Genomic DNA, 15,397 nt, shown 5'->3' on the forward strand with positions numbered 1-15,397 from the left:
TTTTCAAGAACTAGATTTATGTTTCACAGAAACTCTATTCTGAAATGCAATCTTAGCTGTGGAATCACCCTCAGAACCTTTTGATAACTACATATCTTTGTCAGTCATCCTCCTCAGAATATTGAAAGACATCCACTCAATCCTTCTATTTTAAATAGGATGATACACATTGTCACTTAATTTTTCCTTCCTTTGCAGAAGTTTGGTCCAGCAGAGTCTCAGTCACCTTCTTAGAAGTTATACCAATGAATTTTAAAAAACCTTTTTTAGCTAAAACTCAGACACTAGTTTTGTTTCACACTGATTACTGAAACAGCGTTCAGCATTCATTTTTAAAGATCAAACAGGATATTTACAATCTTTTTCTGATTTTTCATCTTTCTAGTATCTTTAAAAACTAACAAAAAATCCCCAAACAAAACCAAACCAACCAACCAAAAAAAAAACCACAACAAAAATACCCCTTCAGAAATCATTAGATTTTTACTTACATTTTACTTTCCCTCACCATGATTAGATCTGACTCTGACAATAAAAGATATACCATATATAAGCACTTTAGTGTTGTGATACAGCAGTGCAAAGAAAAGATCCTAATTTGTTTGTAAACTGGTGTACTTCCACTGAAATCAATGAAGCTGTGTTAGCTTCCTGTTGATTGTAAGGACTTTTTAAATGAAATTGATTTGGTATGAAATAGTATTACATATGAATTGGAAAAAAATTATGTGATGCTATTTCTTTTAAATAAATAGTATTACCTATCCTCGAAATGGAAGGTAATCTACTTTCATATCCTACTATAGCAGAAAAAGACCTATTTTTAAGGTCATTAACAACAAGCCGTACCTGATATAACACAAACTAATCAGGCTAGCACCATCACAATAGTATGACCCTGGAAAAATGGTGTTTGGTGGCATCATATATGAGACTAACATAAGTAGGAACAGATGACTTTTGAAGGACCATGCTACTTGCAGGACTAGTTAATCAGTGCACCTATAACCTATTGAAAGACAAGAACATTCAGCCTCTCAGAGCAAAATGTAAGATGTGGGCAAAGTAAAATTACTTTGTTATTTACTCACTGAAAGAAAATCAATTGCTGCAACATAAGCCTATTAACAAAACATGCATGGGCATGTGGCCTATCAAGAGCACAAATAATTACAAAACTAAAGTAAATAAACATTCAGACACTGAAAAATACAAACTAGTCATTTTGATTTTACAATTAAAACAGTCACGCTCTTATGCCATTCACCAGGTTAGCAAGTATTTATTTCAATTAAATTCATGAGAACAAAGAGAATTCTGATTTGTCTCTGCTACCTTTCAGTAGTACTCCAAGCTGTAACCAAAGGGCTCTTAATACTGATTCCTTCTAAAAGAAATACTCCTGTTTGTATCATTAGTATGTAGCACAGAAAGAAAGCAGCAGAAAAGGTTGTTTTTATTGCATGCATGCTGAAATAACCAGCTCTTTCTGTATTAGAGCTTCTAGACTGGATGATACAAATCTACTTGGCAGCACAACAATTTTTTAAACTATGTAGGACTTGAAGACTACAAGTCAGCTCCATGAGTTTATACAGAAACATCCTTTAAAGGGAAATAATTTTGCCTATAATCCAATCACAATTGCGGGGGGTGGGGGGACAGAGATGTGTAAAATATTTGATAGACTGTTACCAGCTGTTACTGTATTTAACTTGCATCCCTAAAGAAAAAAATAATAATTAGGCAATTACCCTCAATATTCCCACCAATCTGCCTGGTGGTTCTCCATCTCAGTAACTTTCAAGTCATGAAAGCTTTCATTCCTATAATATGTGAAGTAAGTGAGCTGGAGCAGTGAGAACGTACTCTATTAATGGTTCTACTTCAAAAAATAAAGGTTAGTTTACATGTTTCTCTCTTTTTAGACATCAGAAAAACCTGTGCTAGTACCTACTCCTGAGACCCAAAGGCAGATCTTGTTTTATTTTTATTTCGCGCTGAGAACACTGTGTGGGACGTGTGCTTGTGCCACAAATAGGAAGCATTTAAACACTTATTCTGGGCCTTTGGCCTTTCAGATCATTTCAGAAATGTCTCACTCTCTAATAATCCTGAAAATGCTTTTGTAGTATCTGGATGTTCTCCAAGAGACTTTTTAGGCAATCTTGGAAGAAGTCATCCAGAATTTCATTTTGCAAGACAGATTTAGTATGATACTGAATACACTTTTTAATGCACTAATTCAGAAATTCCCAAGAACAGAAATTTCAGAATTATACCCACAATATTAGAAAAACTGAGAGGCACCACTCACTTCATCCTCAGAAGTATAAGATGAATGGAGTAGCATTTTGGGAACTCTATCATCAGATATTCCTGGAACATGTTTGCACTGCACAGTACCTATACAAAGGTCGTGTATGGATTTTAAAGTTGTCTTCACTATAGAATTCTTTGAATCCTTGACCACAGTTAAAATATTTCTTGTCCTCAATACAAAGATGGTAATTCTTGGTAAGATTTCACTCTTTTCTTCTTAAAGTCTTTTGAAAGAGAGTAACATTAAGTTAGGTAAAAAGTTAAAAAAAAAAAAAATCAGTAGAAGCCCATCAGCATTCGGACAAATTATGTGAAAGAATCAGAAACTCAGTCAGCTGTGAGGGATTCTTCAAAAGCCTCGTGAGCCATTAAGCGCTCTCACAAAGGCAAATTTCTTACAAACAGTAGATTTTAAGCATCATTAGATCAAAATACTGAATTTATTGTGAATCTAATGCTCGTATTCTTTCATTTTCTTGAATTACCTGTTCAACAACTATATTTTCTGGATGATTCAAGAAATCTGAGTACCTCTGTTTATTCCACATCATGAGGGGTTTTTGAAACACCATACATCTGTCCATCATGCAATAAAGAATATCAGCTAAGAGAAAGAATTGTATTTAAATAGAAATTGGAAGTTGTTGTTGCATCTGTCAGAAGTCTCTACAGCATCAATAAGAAATATAAAAAGATGAATAGGACAGCTGGGAATGCATGAGCACATGTACAGCGTTGGATATCAGAAGTTTCAAAGAAGAAACAGTGTGGGTGGTGTAAGGGTGACTTTGAGATTTAATTTTCTTATTAACTTTTAAAATTAAGCTCTGCAGAAACAAATCATGGAGAAGTTTTTAATGGCTCATAAGTTTAAGTGAATTGCTTCAAAGTGCTGTAATACCAATTTACTCTGTTGTGATTTATTTCACATAAGAAGCCTCTATAACAAAAGCTGTTAATGTCTGTTGAACAATCATTGAAGAAAAAACATAGTTTAGGGAAAGAATCCATTCAGAGGAAATACTAAGTGACATTAAAATCCATGCTTCAGATTTTTAAAGCTATCTTGAATTTTGAACACTGCTATTGTTGCAACTGCTTTCCTCCGCAGAGCTGAACCTAAACTTCCATGCTACCAAAAAAATAAGAGAAAAGAGGGATGTGAATGAAATTTAGGAAAAGAAAAATTTAAGATGTACACTATGGTTGGAATTCTTCAAATCACCTGAGCTAACCAAACCAGGCTAATTCGGTTCTCATCATTACAAGGAATGCTGGGAATAACTTCTGTAAGGAATCACTGAGAGAGTAATCTCTGTTTGTTCTTGTTGTAGAGAACATTGTTACATAGCCCCATGTTGTATCCACTAATGGATACAGAGTGAGGTCAGTGCAGGTGTCAAGAAAACCATTCCTAACGCAGATTGTGTATGTATCTTGGGGGATCAAATTATGCATGTGACAGGTCTGTTTCTTCTTTTATTTGCTGAAATTAGGATTTTGTTAAGTGTCAATGTCTTTTGTTGACTCCATATATTAAGGTTATCACATATCTGTCCAATTCAGTAAACTACTCAAAGAACAGCATAATTCTGATGTATGTGTTTGCCATCATGTGCAGATTCCTTATGAACAAGTAGTAACTGTTCATCTTCTTAGCCATATTTGTGTAAAATGTGGTTTCAATAGCTGGGTTACAACATATCATATAAATAAATGGCAGCTGAAAAAGACAAATTCTCATGTCATGGGAAAGAATTGTAGATTGCAGAAGATATGTTTTGTTTATGATAGTCCAACCTAGAATATAATTTTTTTTCACTAACATCAAATAAGAGAGCATTTACCATTATCTAGCTATTAGACTTAGTTGAGTCTGACTAGCAGAAAAGAGCATTTCAAAGTTATTTTTATATAACAGACATCCTCAGCATTACAGGACAGTTGATGAACTAATGAAATCAGTTATTAGATCCAAATAAAGAGAAATCTATAGGTGTAAATTTATCTTAGAAAGACCCTCTCACGGAAGGGATGCTGAAAGGACTCCGCATCATGTCCTTTCAGGAAAGAAGTAGGATTTCAAATATTTTTCAGGATTTTCTACCATTAAACATTGAGTTCTTTTTCCCTCTGGCAAGATGCAAGTGCATCACACAAGCAGAAGCAGGTCAACTCTGTTTCATCTGGCCCCCAAGAGAGATCTTATTTACCCCCCTAACTTTGGCAGGCAAACCTTAAGGCAGCAGTTGAAGAAGATGGAAATGGTAACATCTGGGATGACAAGAAGTAGGTTTTGTGGAACATGGTGGATGCTTGAGTGAGGAGTAAGTTACCTGCCACACAGGATCCTAGGAAGGCACTTTATCTGCATCCTTCAACAACAAGTAAGTTATTTTTAACACATACTGAGGAAATATGTAAGAAAAGCATGATGATTAATGCTGCTGAGAAAAACTGTATGCAGGGGAGGAATGAGTGCCCCTCTATGACTGTCTTGTTCCTCTAACAACTTTATTCTTTCCAAAACCAGAATACCAGAGAAAGCCAAAATATTTCTGGTTTCTACCTGCATTTATGCTTTTCCCATTCAATCTGTTCCTGAACCCTGGCCTGGTCACCTAAAAATGCTCCTTTAGTAAAGACTTGTCTCCTACTGCTGATTTGTCTTTCATAGGGATCCAGTTTATTCTCTTTTGCTCCCTGAGTTCTTCATGTAATGAAATTTTAAAGGCATCTTCCACACTGGGAATTTTAATTGTTCAAATGTAGTCTTAACATTCCTTCCCTTGAAAGAATTTTGTTTCTCATCTACCTCTTACTGGGGCCTGCTAGAAAAATTATGTGAGGGATGGATGGGCAACATTATGTAAAATGGGAATAGAATCACGCTATAGCCACATTAGCAAGTCCTGCAGTGCAGCACAGTGGAAGCCAATGTGTAGAATAAAACAGGGCTGAGGATTTAACAGTGATGCTATATGCATTCCAGGGGTTTTCCTTTGAGTTGACTCCAGTCTGGTCTGTTGAACCAATCCCATTAGCAGTTGGAGAGCATTGGATATATTTCTGGGGATAATATTTTGGTCTAGCTTCACCCAGAAGAATTGTAATTTGCACAATCCAAAACCACCCTTCAATGCAAACACAGCCTGTGGGGTTATTGAGTTGAGTTTATTGAACTAAAATACTGACTGGACTGCTGTATTAAGTTTCTCTCACCCCCTTTTTTAAATCCTTCTGAACTGGAACTGAAGCAAGCTCTCTAAGACAAAAAAACCCCACAGTATTCCCTTTAACAATAGCACCTGTGATGGTGGAAAGCACAGCCGAGGTAATATAATTTTCAGCTGTACTATACTTTTCTTCTCTTGATTTTCTGTTTAATATTTGCAGAAGCACATAGTACAGCACTCTCTTGAAACATTTTTCAAAAAAGTGTCATGCAAAGACACACATCACAAGACTAGAAGAAAACAACTAAATCACTGTGAAAGAATGTGTATACAGGAAAGCAAAATGTATTTCAAATACTATCTTTAAATTTGACATTTATTATGTCCATATACTATTTTGAATGTTTCTGAACTATTAGGGATGGCTTTTTCATTGGTATCAGAGAACAAGCTGTTCCTTAAGAAATGTGATCAATAAATTGAACTGGCAGGGCTGTCTAAGTTAAAAAGAAAGAAGACTAGTGAATGCATAACTGTCACCAAAACTAAGGAAGGAAGGAATGGAATAGCATGAGCTATTCAGTGAAGCTAGAATTTTAAAGAGGATAAGCAAGCCAAAGATAGTAAATATTTATTCACAGCATCCTGGGCAAGGCAAATGAATAAAAATTTGCATTTTAGCTGATGTGCATGGCATGAAGAAAATAGAAAAGTGAGAGTGCAACTTGAAAATTGTCACCTAGAAGTTCCAGAAAATAAGTATGCCAATTAATATATGGGCAAAGGTGATTTTTAAAGTAACAGTCTGTAGACATAGAGGAAAACATATTCCCTTTAAAAAAAAGAGTGATCTGTAGCTTCAAAAAGGGGTTTTGAAGTTGTCCCCTGAATGCGTTTGCTCTTCTTACTGAAACAACTGCTTTTACTTTTCATCTTACCTGCAATCAAACACTGATGAATCCAATAGGGAGGATGACAAAAGAAAATCCCACAACACAGTAGAATAAAATGGCCATTTTTACCTCAAGCCACTGTAAGAAATTCTGAACAAACTAGTCGATTAAAAATGAATTTGATTACTTCGTTACTTCAGTAATGCTTTATTCAGTGTCACATTTTTTTCTAACTGATAACGTAATTTATTTGAAAATGGCTTTGTAGAAAAAAATATCTGAGTTGAAGAAATAAGGATCATACATTTCTATTTTATGGGAAAAATAACACATTATGAGGTTGTACTGTGGTAAACTGCCTTGCTGTGAGTATGAAATTTGCAGCCCTCTGCCTCTTATGCCTTCCAAAAAAACAGACATTCAGTGCAAGACCTCCTTTTGGATAATGTGGGTCAGCAGAGATACATTATTGAATGTATGCATGACAACTAAACCTGTATGAAGTCAGCCTGTCTTAACAGTTCAGGAGCTTTGATACTTCCCTCATGATTTTTCTGCCCTCCTTTGCCTTTCCTTTTTAAAATCTGTGGTTACCGAGCACAAGTTTAGAATATAAAAACTACACAGTGTCATAGTTTAAATATGTGTAAGACAATTTAGATTTAAAACTTTCAAAAATTTCATTAAAACCTTACATGTGTGTTTGCTGCTGCACCTTTTTGTGTGCATAAATAGGCTGAGAGCAGCATACCCATGACAGGCTGTGCTAAGGAAGCAAAAGGATTCAAAACACAGGCATTGGAAAAAGGGGAAAATCAGCTTCACAATACAGCAGTGCACATGCACTCCTCAGATGATAAAAAGTATAAAGTGGCAACAAATTTTCACAAGAAAGATGAGGTCAGCTTGCCCTTGTGTGCTATGGAGAGTTCTCAGTCATACGAGGCTGAGAATACTCTAATAGGTTGAACTTGTTCGTTGAAAAACTTTCTCCCTCAATGGATCCAAGTTAAGATTTTCCTGACCTTGACAGAAAGAAGCAATTAACCAGGAGTTTCCACTCATCTACAGTCAAGTTAAGGTCGGTCAGGCATGCTATTATAGTACCTTGTGAGGAAAACATAGCAACAGTAGACTAACTCCTGAAGAAAAAATATTGAATGCTAGGAAACTGCCTGTGTGATTTCAAGACATAGGCCTTCCCATATTTTTCTTTTATCTGTATAAAATTTCACAATTGAAACAAAAACAGTTTACAATTCCTTTTGGACGAAATAATATAGAGTTCTTTCAAAATATAAATTTGCTCTATAAACCTCCTAAAGAAATTAAGATTTCCTATGCCTATAATTTCATAATAATTACTATCAAAATGGACAGATTTAAACTAACCACACCTGAGAAAAATTTTAGAAAATATATTCCTCATCTACAAAAGACTTGGGCTATTTACTAATTTAATCAACTAAAAAGTATTTTCCCTCAGCAGTTTGAAGACACTTTCATTAGTGCAGACCTTAATTCATAGGTCTCTATAATTTGAGGAAAAACGTGATCATACTATTCAGAAGCTCTAGAGACCAAGAAAATGAAATACTATACACAGATATACCCCACATAGGTCTAAGTTAACTACCTTACACAGTGAAATCAGTAATATTTTTGATAGTGGGGCTTTCCAACCTGGTCCTTGACTGAGCCCTACCAATACAATTATACTGCTTTACATAATGATATCAGAGATAATCAAGTCACAGCCCCGATTAATTCTGCCTGTGTTAAATGTGTTAAAACTGTGCTGTGTTAAAATATGCTATTTCACATTGAGACCCTTTATTACTTTATGGGAAACAGTTGGAACACCAGATCCAAATTTTGTCCAGTTCTGCGGAGTTTCCAAAGTAAATTCTGAAACCAAAGTGGATTCAGGAAGACTCCATCTGGATTTTCAGTAAAATCTTATTCAATTAGTTGTTTTCATTGTTTTGTACTTTGCTCAAAGTCTACTGCTCCTTCTTAATATGTTTTTCCTTAGATCTGGGCCTTTTTTAAATCAAATAACAGCATTTTGAGAGTGCCACATAACAGTTCACTGTGCAAATACTGCCGTCTTTTAACATACTCTGATGAAAGTCAAAAGGTGTGAACTATGAGACTGACAGCAAGAATTTAGAGAATGCCTAGGACCATTAAAGTAGTAGATCTTGTATTCTTTGACAGATATGCAATTCTAAAAGCTCTTTTAGGAGCTAAAAGCAGTGCAATATTAAGTTTAGTACTCAGCTCTTAACAGCTGTGATCAAACGCACATAGAACTGAGCTGGTGAGTGCACTTATTTTAATGTAGTCTTTCCTTATAGCAGGTTTGCAGCTTGAACTGTGCTTCCTCCAGAAGGTTTACTGAATAGTTTTCACATGATAAGCACAGTCTAAGGGGAAAATACTCATAAATTCCATCCAATCACAGTATGCCAATATTAAACAGTAGAAATTCTTAACATAACCACTTAAAATATTTCAGTCCAACCTCTTCCTATGTCCTACTGGCAGCTCATGGACAATGCAAACCATGGATATCACAGTGACCCATGATACCTTTTGTCTAACTACTGGTGTAAGAAAATTGTGGTTTAGAGATGGGAGAAAAATTTATAATAGTAAAAAAAGCAATGAAGGGATCTGGTGAGCCTATCCATTGTCAGCTTCATTACAGCCATCTAAAGCAGCTGGGCACATTATCTTTTACCTTTGTCTGACACAGGATATGAACTCCACCTAAATTTACTTGTAATGCTTAAAAATAAAGGTTAATTAAAACCAAATGTTTGTAAAGATCAGTAACTGAGTTTTCCACAATTAATATGTCTTTTTCTTTTGAGATTACGAGGGTATAGTCTGGGATCACAGTTCCAGTTAGAAACACACTATGAAACTTGTGAATTTGAGCCTTCAGACAAAGTCCCCAAAGCCAAAAGAGCTGCCAGACGGTGAAGTCAGTATTGCAGCTAAAAACCTTGGTATGCTTAGAGAACTGTTCTGAAAACAAAAGAGGAAATTTGCACGTTAAAAAAGCCATTGTGTTCAGAAAACACAACTGTTGACTGATGCCTATTAAAAGGCAGAGAAATACTTACTTCAAAGTCTATTTTTAATCACTTGCATTAGCCACCTCTGTCTTTTACATATTTCAGAAGCTGGGATTGAAGTAAAGCCAAAGCCTAAAATACTGTCTAATCAGGGTCTTTTAGGCATTGCATGGATACAGAGTGTAATGTTTAATATCAAATGTACTTGTTTAAAGCTTACGTTACATGGGATTTCTGATTTAGCAGAGTGATACAAAACATACTGCATAACACAATACAAATTTAAGTTACACTTAACAAAATGCATTTATAGCAATTACAATGTACAGTGCAATCACAATAGTGTGATTCCCATTACCTGTCTTCAGAATCTGCTCACCACCACAACACTGGGATCCCTAGTTACCAGGAAATTGTACATGGGTTGAAGCCAGCTCAAGCCTGTTGCTGTCTTTGAAATTCTTTTGTTAGTTTTTCAGTTTTTATACTCTGTTTTGGGCTAAGTTTTATATACTCTTGGGGCTCATCTTCGTGCTGATCTGACCAACTCAGGGAGAAATTCCCAGCCTTCTAATGAACTCAGGCAGAATCATTTACACCGCTGTTGACTCACTCAACCATGGATAGCTGTTTACCTAAAACAAAGGCCACCCCCTGGCCCCCTTGGTGCTGAAATAAGTCAGCCTCTATACAACAGCTGTGGTCAGCCAAATCCTGCATTATTCCCTCAGCTTCATGGGAACACCTTCTTCCTCTCTGCCTTATTCCATTGTGGGGGTTTATTGGTCAGTCTCAATTAGTTTACAGACTTAGAAAATAATCAGGGAGAGTAAATTAAAATATAACTGGAAAACATCAAACATAAAAGAAGAAAAAAAAAAGAATAGTATAAATACAAAGATGATAAAGCTGGAATTCAGGTATGCTCTGAGGTGCTGTGTAGGAACGAGTAACCTGCTCTGGTATGTAGAACCCCTCCTTCCCAGGCATGCTATTCATAATTCATGCCATTGCATAGCATTAAAGCTGGTGAAACTATGAAGTATTTATATGACTCACTGAGTGACTGTCTCTCTGTCACAAACAAACATTATTTTCAAAACGTGCCTCTGTGGTAGAAAGATATTAGTCCCCTTTCACTGGTGGGAAATAGAAGTCTGAGACAGACTGTTTTATCCAAGGTCAGTCACAGTATCTGCTGTCTGAGCTGGGAAACGAACAGAGACCTCCACTGTCCTACACCAGCACTCTGCCAACATCCCATCTAATTCTATCATTATGTTTATATTGAATACAACCTTAATTTAGACTTGGTATCAGTTTAAAATAAGCTGCTACTTGCAAGGAAGTTAAGGAGTTAACACGGTGAAACTAAAATTTTCAGTAAATGTGATTTATTTTAGTCATAGCCTACAACAGTATGACTTTTTTTCTCCAAACAACAAGGACTTAAGTCTCAGTGCAATAACTTTTTTAAATGATTAAAGAGAAAAGTAGGTCAGTATCACGGATTAAGTGGTACAGCAACACAAAGTTAATCAAAGTTAATATTTCATTCACCAGGAGAATAATCCCATTTTGTCATGTTCCAGACTATATTTTTAAATAAATGCTAATATGGAAATAGAATTTCTTTTCAATTCTTAGCAATTCTAACATGAGCTATGTAATGTCATATCTTCCAATGCTGTTAAAGCACAAAATATCACAGGGTCCATGTTACCTATGGTATAATATAATGTGTTAGAGCTAAAATCTGAAATTTATAGTGCCATATTTTATTATTAAGCCAACTAAATGGACCTTTATTATCAAGATAACAGTTATAATACTTTCAGTTAGTATATCCATAATTTACATTTTCTTTGTATGAAGAAATAAAAATCAGAAACAAAAAACAGCCTAAATCTCTTACTTCATATTTTAGGATGGTGATTATCTAGAGAACCATTAACACATGGAAAAAATAATATAGCAGCTAATGGTAAGCAGAAGGATGAAACAGATGGTAAACAGAAATAAATAAAGGTACCATTAGTAAAGCACAAGAGGCAAATTAAATTAAAATATTAGTGTGAGTGTCTTGAATTGCTTCATTGCACTGCCAGCATTTTTGTTTAACAATACCTTTTTTTTTCCTCTCTGAGGAACATTATATTTCTATTGTCCTTGGTATCTCTTCAAATTTTGTAACTATGAAACAATTTCAGAAGAATGTTTCTAGTGAAAAGAATACTTGGCTTCTCACTGTTCTTTGCTTTCTGAATAATGTACATCCTGTTTCTAAAGGTCAAAAGCTTTTGTTTTCCCCCTTACTAGGTGTACTAAATTGTAAACATTTTTTGTTTTCTTTTTTGTTTACCAGACAGTCAAACCATAGACACTGAGAGAGAAGCAGAGCTACTCTGCTTATGTTTTTGAACTGAAGATAACCATTTTAAATCTCAGAAAAATAGACTCGAAAAGCTTCCCATAAAATCACTAAGTCGAGAAAAGCAAGGAAATCAAACAATAAAAGAAGTGAATACAGGACACCTTTTTTCATTACTGAGTTACAGGGAAAAAGCCAAATCACAATATTACCAGCAAAGTCTTGGTCTCTGTTGTTGCTGTATGTTATGATGATGTAGCTTATGAAAGATGTGGGAACTTAGGAACCATATCCAAAGCTCCAGTCATGTTAATGCAGCTCAGGGTAGCCCAGGACACCTGTAACAGATGCTATAAACTCCTCTGGACAGCAGCCTACACTTTTACATTTCTGTGAATTTCCATATAAATTTATAACATATTACAAATTATCAGTATCATATTTCCAATTAAAAAAGCCTCTGCTTTGATTGATTACTTTTCAATAAAGAAATATATCAGAGTATTGTTTACTTTAAATCCTTGGACCTTTGCTCTTTTCCCAGCACAACACAGCAGAAGTGCATATGAGAGTGAGTGTCTGTGGTTTTCTTGAAACCATTAGACTGACAACCATGTACCATAAACAGCAGCCTAAAAGTAGCATTGATAATGCACTGAAACATTTTTTTGTTGAGGTAATTCAGACCTATAACATGTTTCTCTTCTCCTTACCTGTCTCTATGCTCTGTGGTGCAGTTCTCAAGCACTGCGCTTCCATTGTCCAATGATCATCACAAAAGCAGGCATAAAAAAAGGTGAATTTCAAGTAAATAGAATTGAAAAATTCACTCAGACAACAGTGTCATAAAAACAATGGAGGTGGTGTAATAGACGTGATTCAATGAGGAAGCTGTATAAGCTAATCAAAAAAAAGTAGGGATTTTATGCACATTCATGCAGCATGAATGGACAAAAAAAATTGAAGAAGTGGCTCTAACATGTAATAAGAGTTTATTTTCCTGTTCTGTTGCTTAAATTCTGATTTCTGAGCTGGTAGATAAATATGGTTTTAATGATGACATAAAGTAGACACAGTTTTAACTGTCAGACACTATTTTCCAAAGTCAAAAAAGACTAGTCTCAGCAGTGCAGGATTTAGCATACTTATAACTTTAATGATCACTCTGAAACAGTATTTGTGAGTATCTGGGGGGTTTATGTACTGAGAAACTTGAAACTCTGCTGTATCCTTAATTCTGTTGTTGACTTACTTGGAACAGTAAATAAACCACAGGTACCTATTTCTCTTTCTGTAATTTCTTATAAGCAACAATGACAAGGACTAGCTTTGTCCCTAATTTACAACAAGTAAATAAGGAATTACAAGCAATTAGTAAAATGAGGCTCTGATTTGCAGTGAAAAAATAACCCCAAACAAAACCCAACAGAAAAATAGAGGTGGTCAGTTTGAGAAAGAATAGACTGATTTGATATCATCTTTATACAGCAACTAAGCTATTTACCCTCCACTGGCCATGCTGAATATTTTTTGTAAATATTGCTAGCCTCATCACTAAGATCACAAGCTGCTCATTGTATTTTATAGAGCATATTACCCTCCAGTGTATCTGCTGCAGCTTTCATTGGGGTGTGGACAAATTCTTCTCTACAGATGGAATTTTGAGAGATAGCTTATTGAAAATTGGTATAGGAGACTGGGTACTCAGAAAAGGTGCAAAGTCATCTACAGCTATCTACATGCTAGCTCCATGCAGTTTGATAATGCTGGTTTTGCATTTATGTGCATAGAATTTGCCCATCCTTTGCTGATGTTATGAGAAAAGCCTCATAGGCTTGTAGGAAAAGCAAGAGAAAGCCAGCACCATTTCATGATGTGCTGCTGATAAGAATGCCTGAACTATTACAGTCTATTTGAAAATGTCCTTGGAGTTTTAACTTAAGCCTCTCTAGGGGAAAGAGAAGTCTAATAGATCATTCCTCTACTAGCAGTGATAGCAAATAGAACTGATATCGGTCAGCTGTTGTATATAAGGAAAAATCACCTCCTGTTTATTTTAAAATGACACAGTTCAACTACATCTACACTGCCTTATCTCACACATTTGCTGGAGAAAAGGCTTCTGATGCTTGTTATTTAGTACATGGATAATAATAAAATAAAATTAAAAAAAAAAGTCAGTGGAAAATGGGCACTAGAAGCCTTGCTGGAATAACAAGTAGTTCTTCATAGTCTCTCTACCTATGACAACACTTAAGGTGTTTGAGAGAGTAGACACTGTAGCCCAGCTTCAACAGTGATCCAGTAATGACAGGATCATATTACTGCCTACTGCCTGAAAAATGGCCCAGATGTTTTTGTTTGCTGATGAAATTTTTATTTAAGGAACAAAAAACCTACTCTGTATTGTGGCAAGACAAATTGTTTTGATTTAGTTTCCGTTAGGCCTGGCTGGACACAGTCTAGTGTCACAGAAGTAGAAGGAGGGGGAAAGAAACAAAAATTGATTAGGTCTCCAGTTTATCAGTGTTCCTGGATTTTTTCATACAGAACTTATTATAGTGTTTCTATGGCTCTGCATTCTAAGTAATAGAATGGTCTGATGTTGTAATGATTACGCAAGCTGCTGCAGAATGCTTCTTCTGCATTCTTTTGCTCTAAGATCCTCTTTTTGCCATTCCCATCTGTTCCCACTACATGAAGCTAGGGCAGAAAGACACCAGTAAGACGCATGGGTTTTCTTTATTTCACTGGTGAAAATGGCTGAGAGCAGAATTGCAGACAAGAGGATAGGAATAAACCAAGCCAAATATCCAAATCTATTTCAATAATTCAGTTTGAATGTAGGTATTACAGAGCTAAATTGCAAGGTCATGATAAAGAGGTGCACTGATAGAGAGAGGTTTAATTTAATTTAAGAGTCAGAAAGGCACTTTCTTCAACATTCAAAGCTTACAGATTATACTCAGGGTAGATTTCTTGAATTCGAGTAAAATTACCAGATGCCTAAAGTTAAGCACTGAGAGGAATTTCCACAGATTTAGGTCTTTAAGTAATGCAGTTAACAACCATGATAAAACAGGATGTGAATGGAAAACTAGGGACTAGCTTGATCCTGGAAAGGTAGAATGCCTGGTCAAGATTCTTCTCCTCCTGGTTACCAGCATGGTGAGCTGAGCAATACAAGGATTTGGCTCACTTATGACCTCTTCAGACTGCACAGACTCTGAATCAAAGAATAAAAAACTCCCCATACCTAGAGGATTAATTAGAAAGTAATTCAAAGACATGAAATAAATTAATCATAAAAGAAACTGCTAGCTATTGAGGGAAATGGATGGATGGATGGATGATGACTGGCTCTCAGAATCAAAATAAAATGAGCTAGAGGGCAAAATAAGGTGTTTACAACATGAGAACAACTTTCTGATAGAACTATTTGTCTGGATCCCACTGCAGGGCATGAATTTTTTTCAGTCACTTTTGTTATCCTGATGCTTTTTCACATCTCTTCATAAAAGAATGTATTTTCTTGGGCTTTTTGTTTGT

This window comes from Manacus candei, unplaced genomic scaffold (assembly GCF_025592945.1).
Source record: "Manacus candei isolate 608988 ecotype Guabito, Panama unplaced genomic scaffold, ASM2559294v1 h1tg000041l, whole genome shotgun sequence".
Taxonomy (NCBI): Eukaryota; Metazoa; Chordata; class Aves; order Passeriformes; family Pipridae; genus Manacus; species Manacus candei.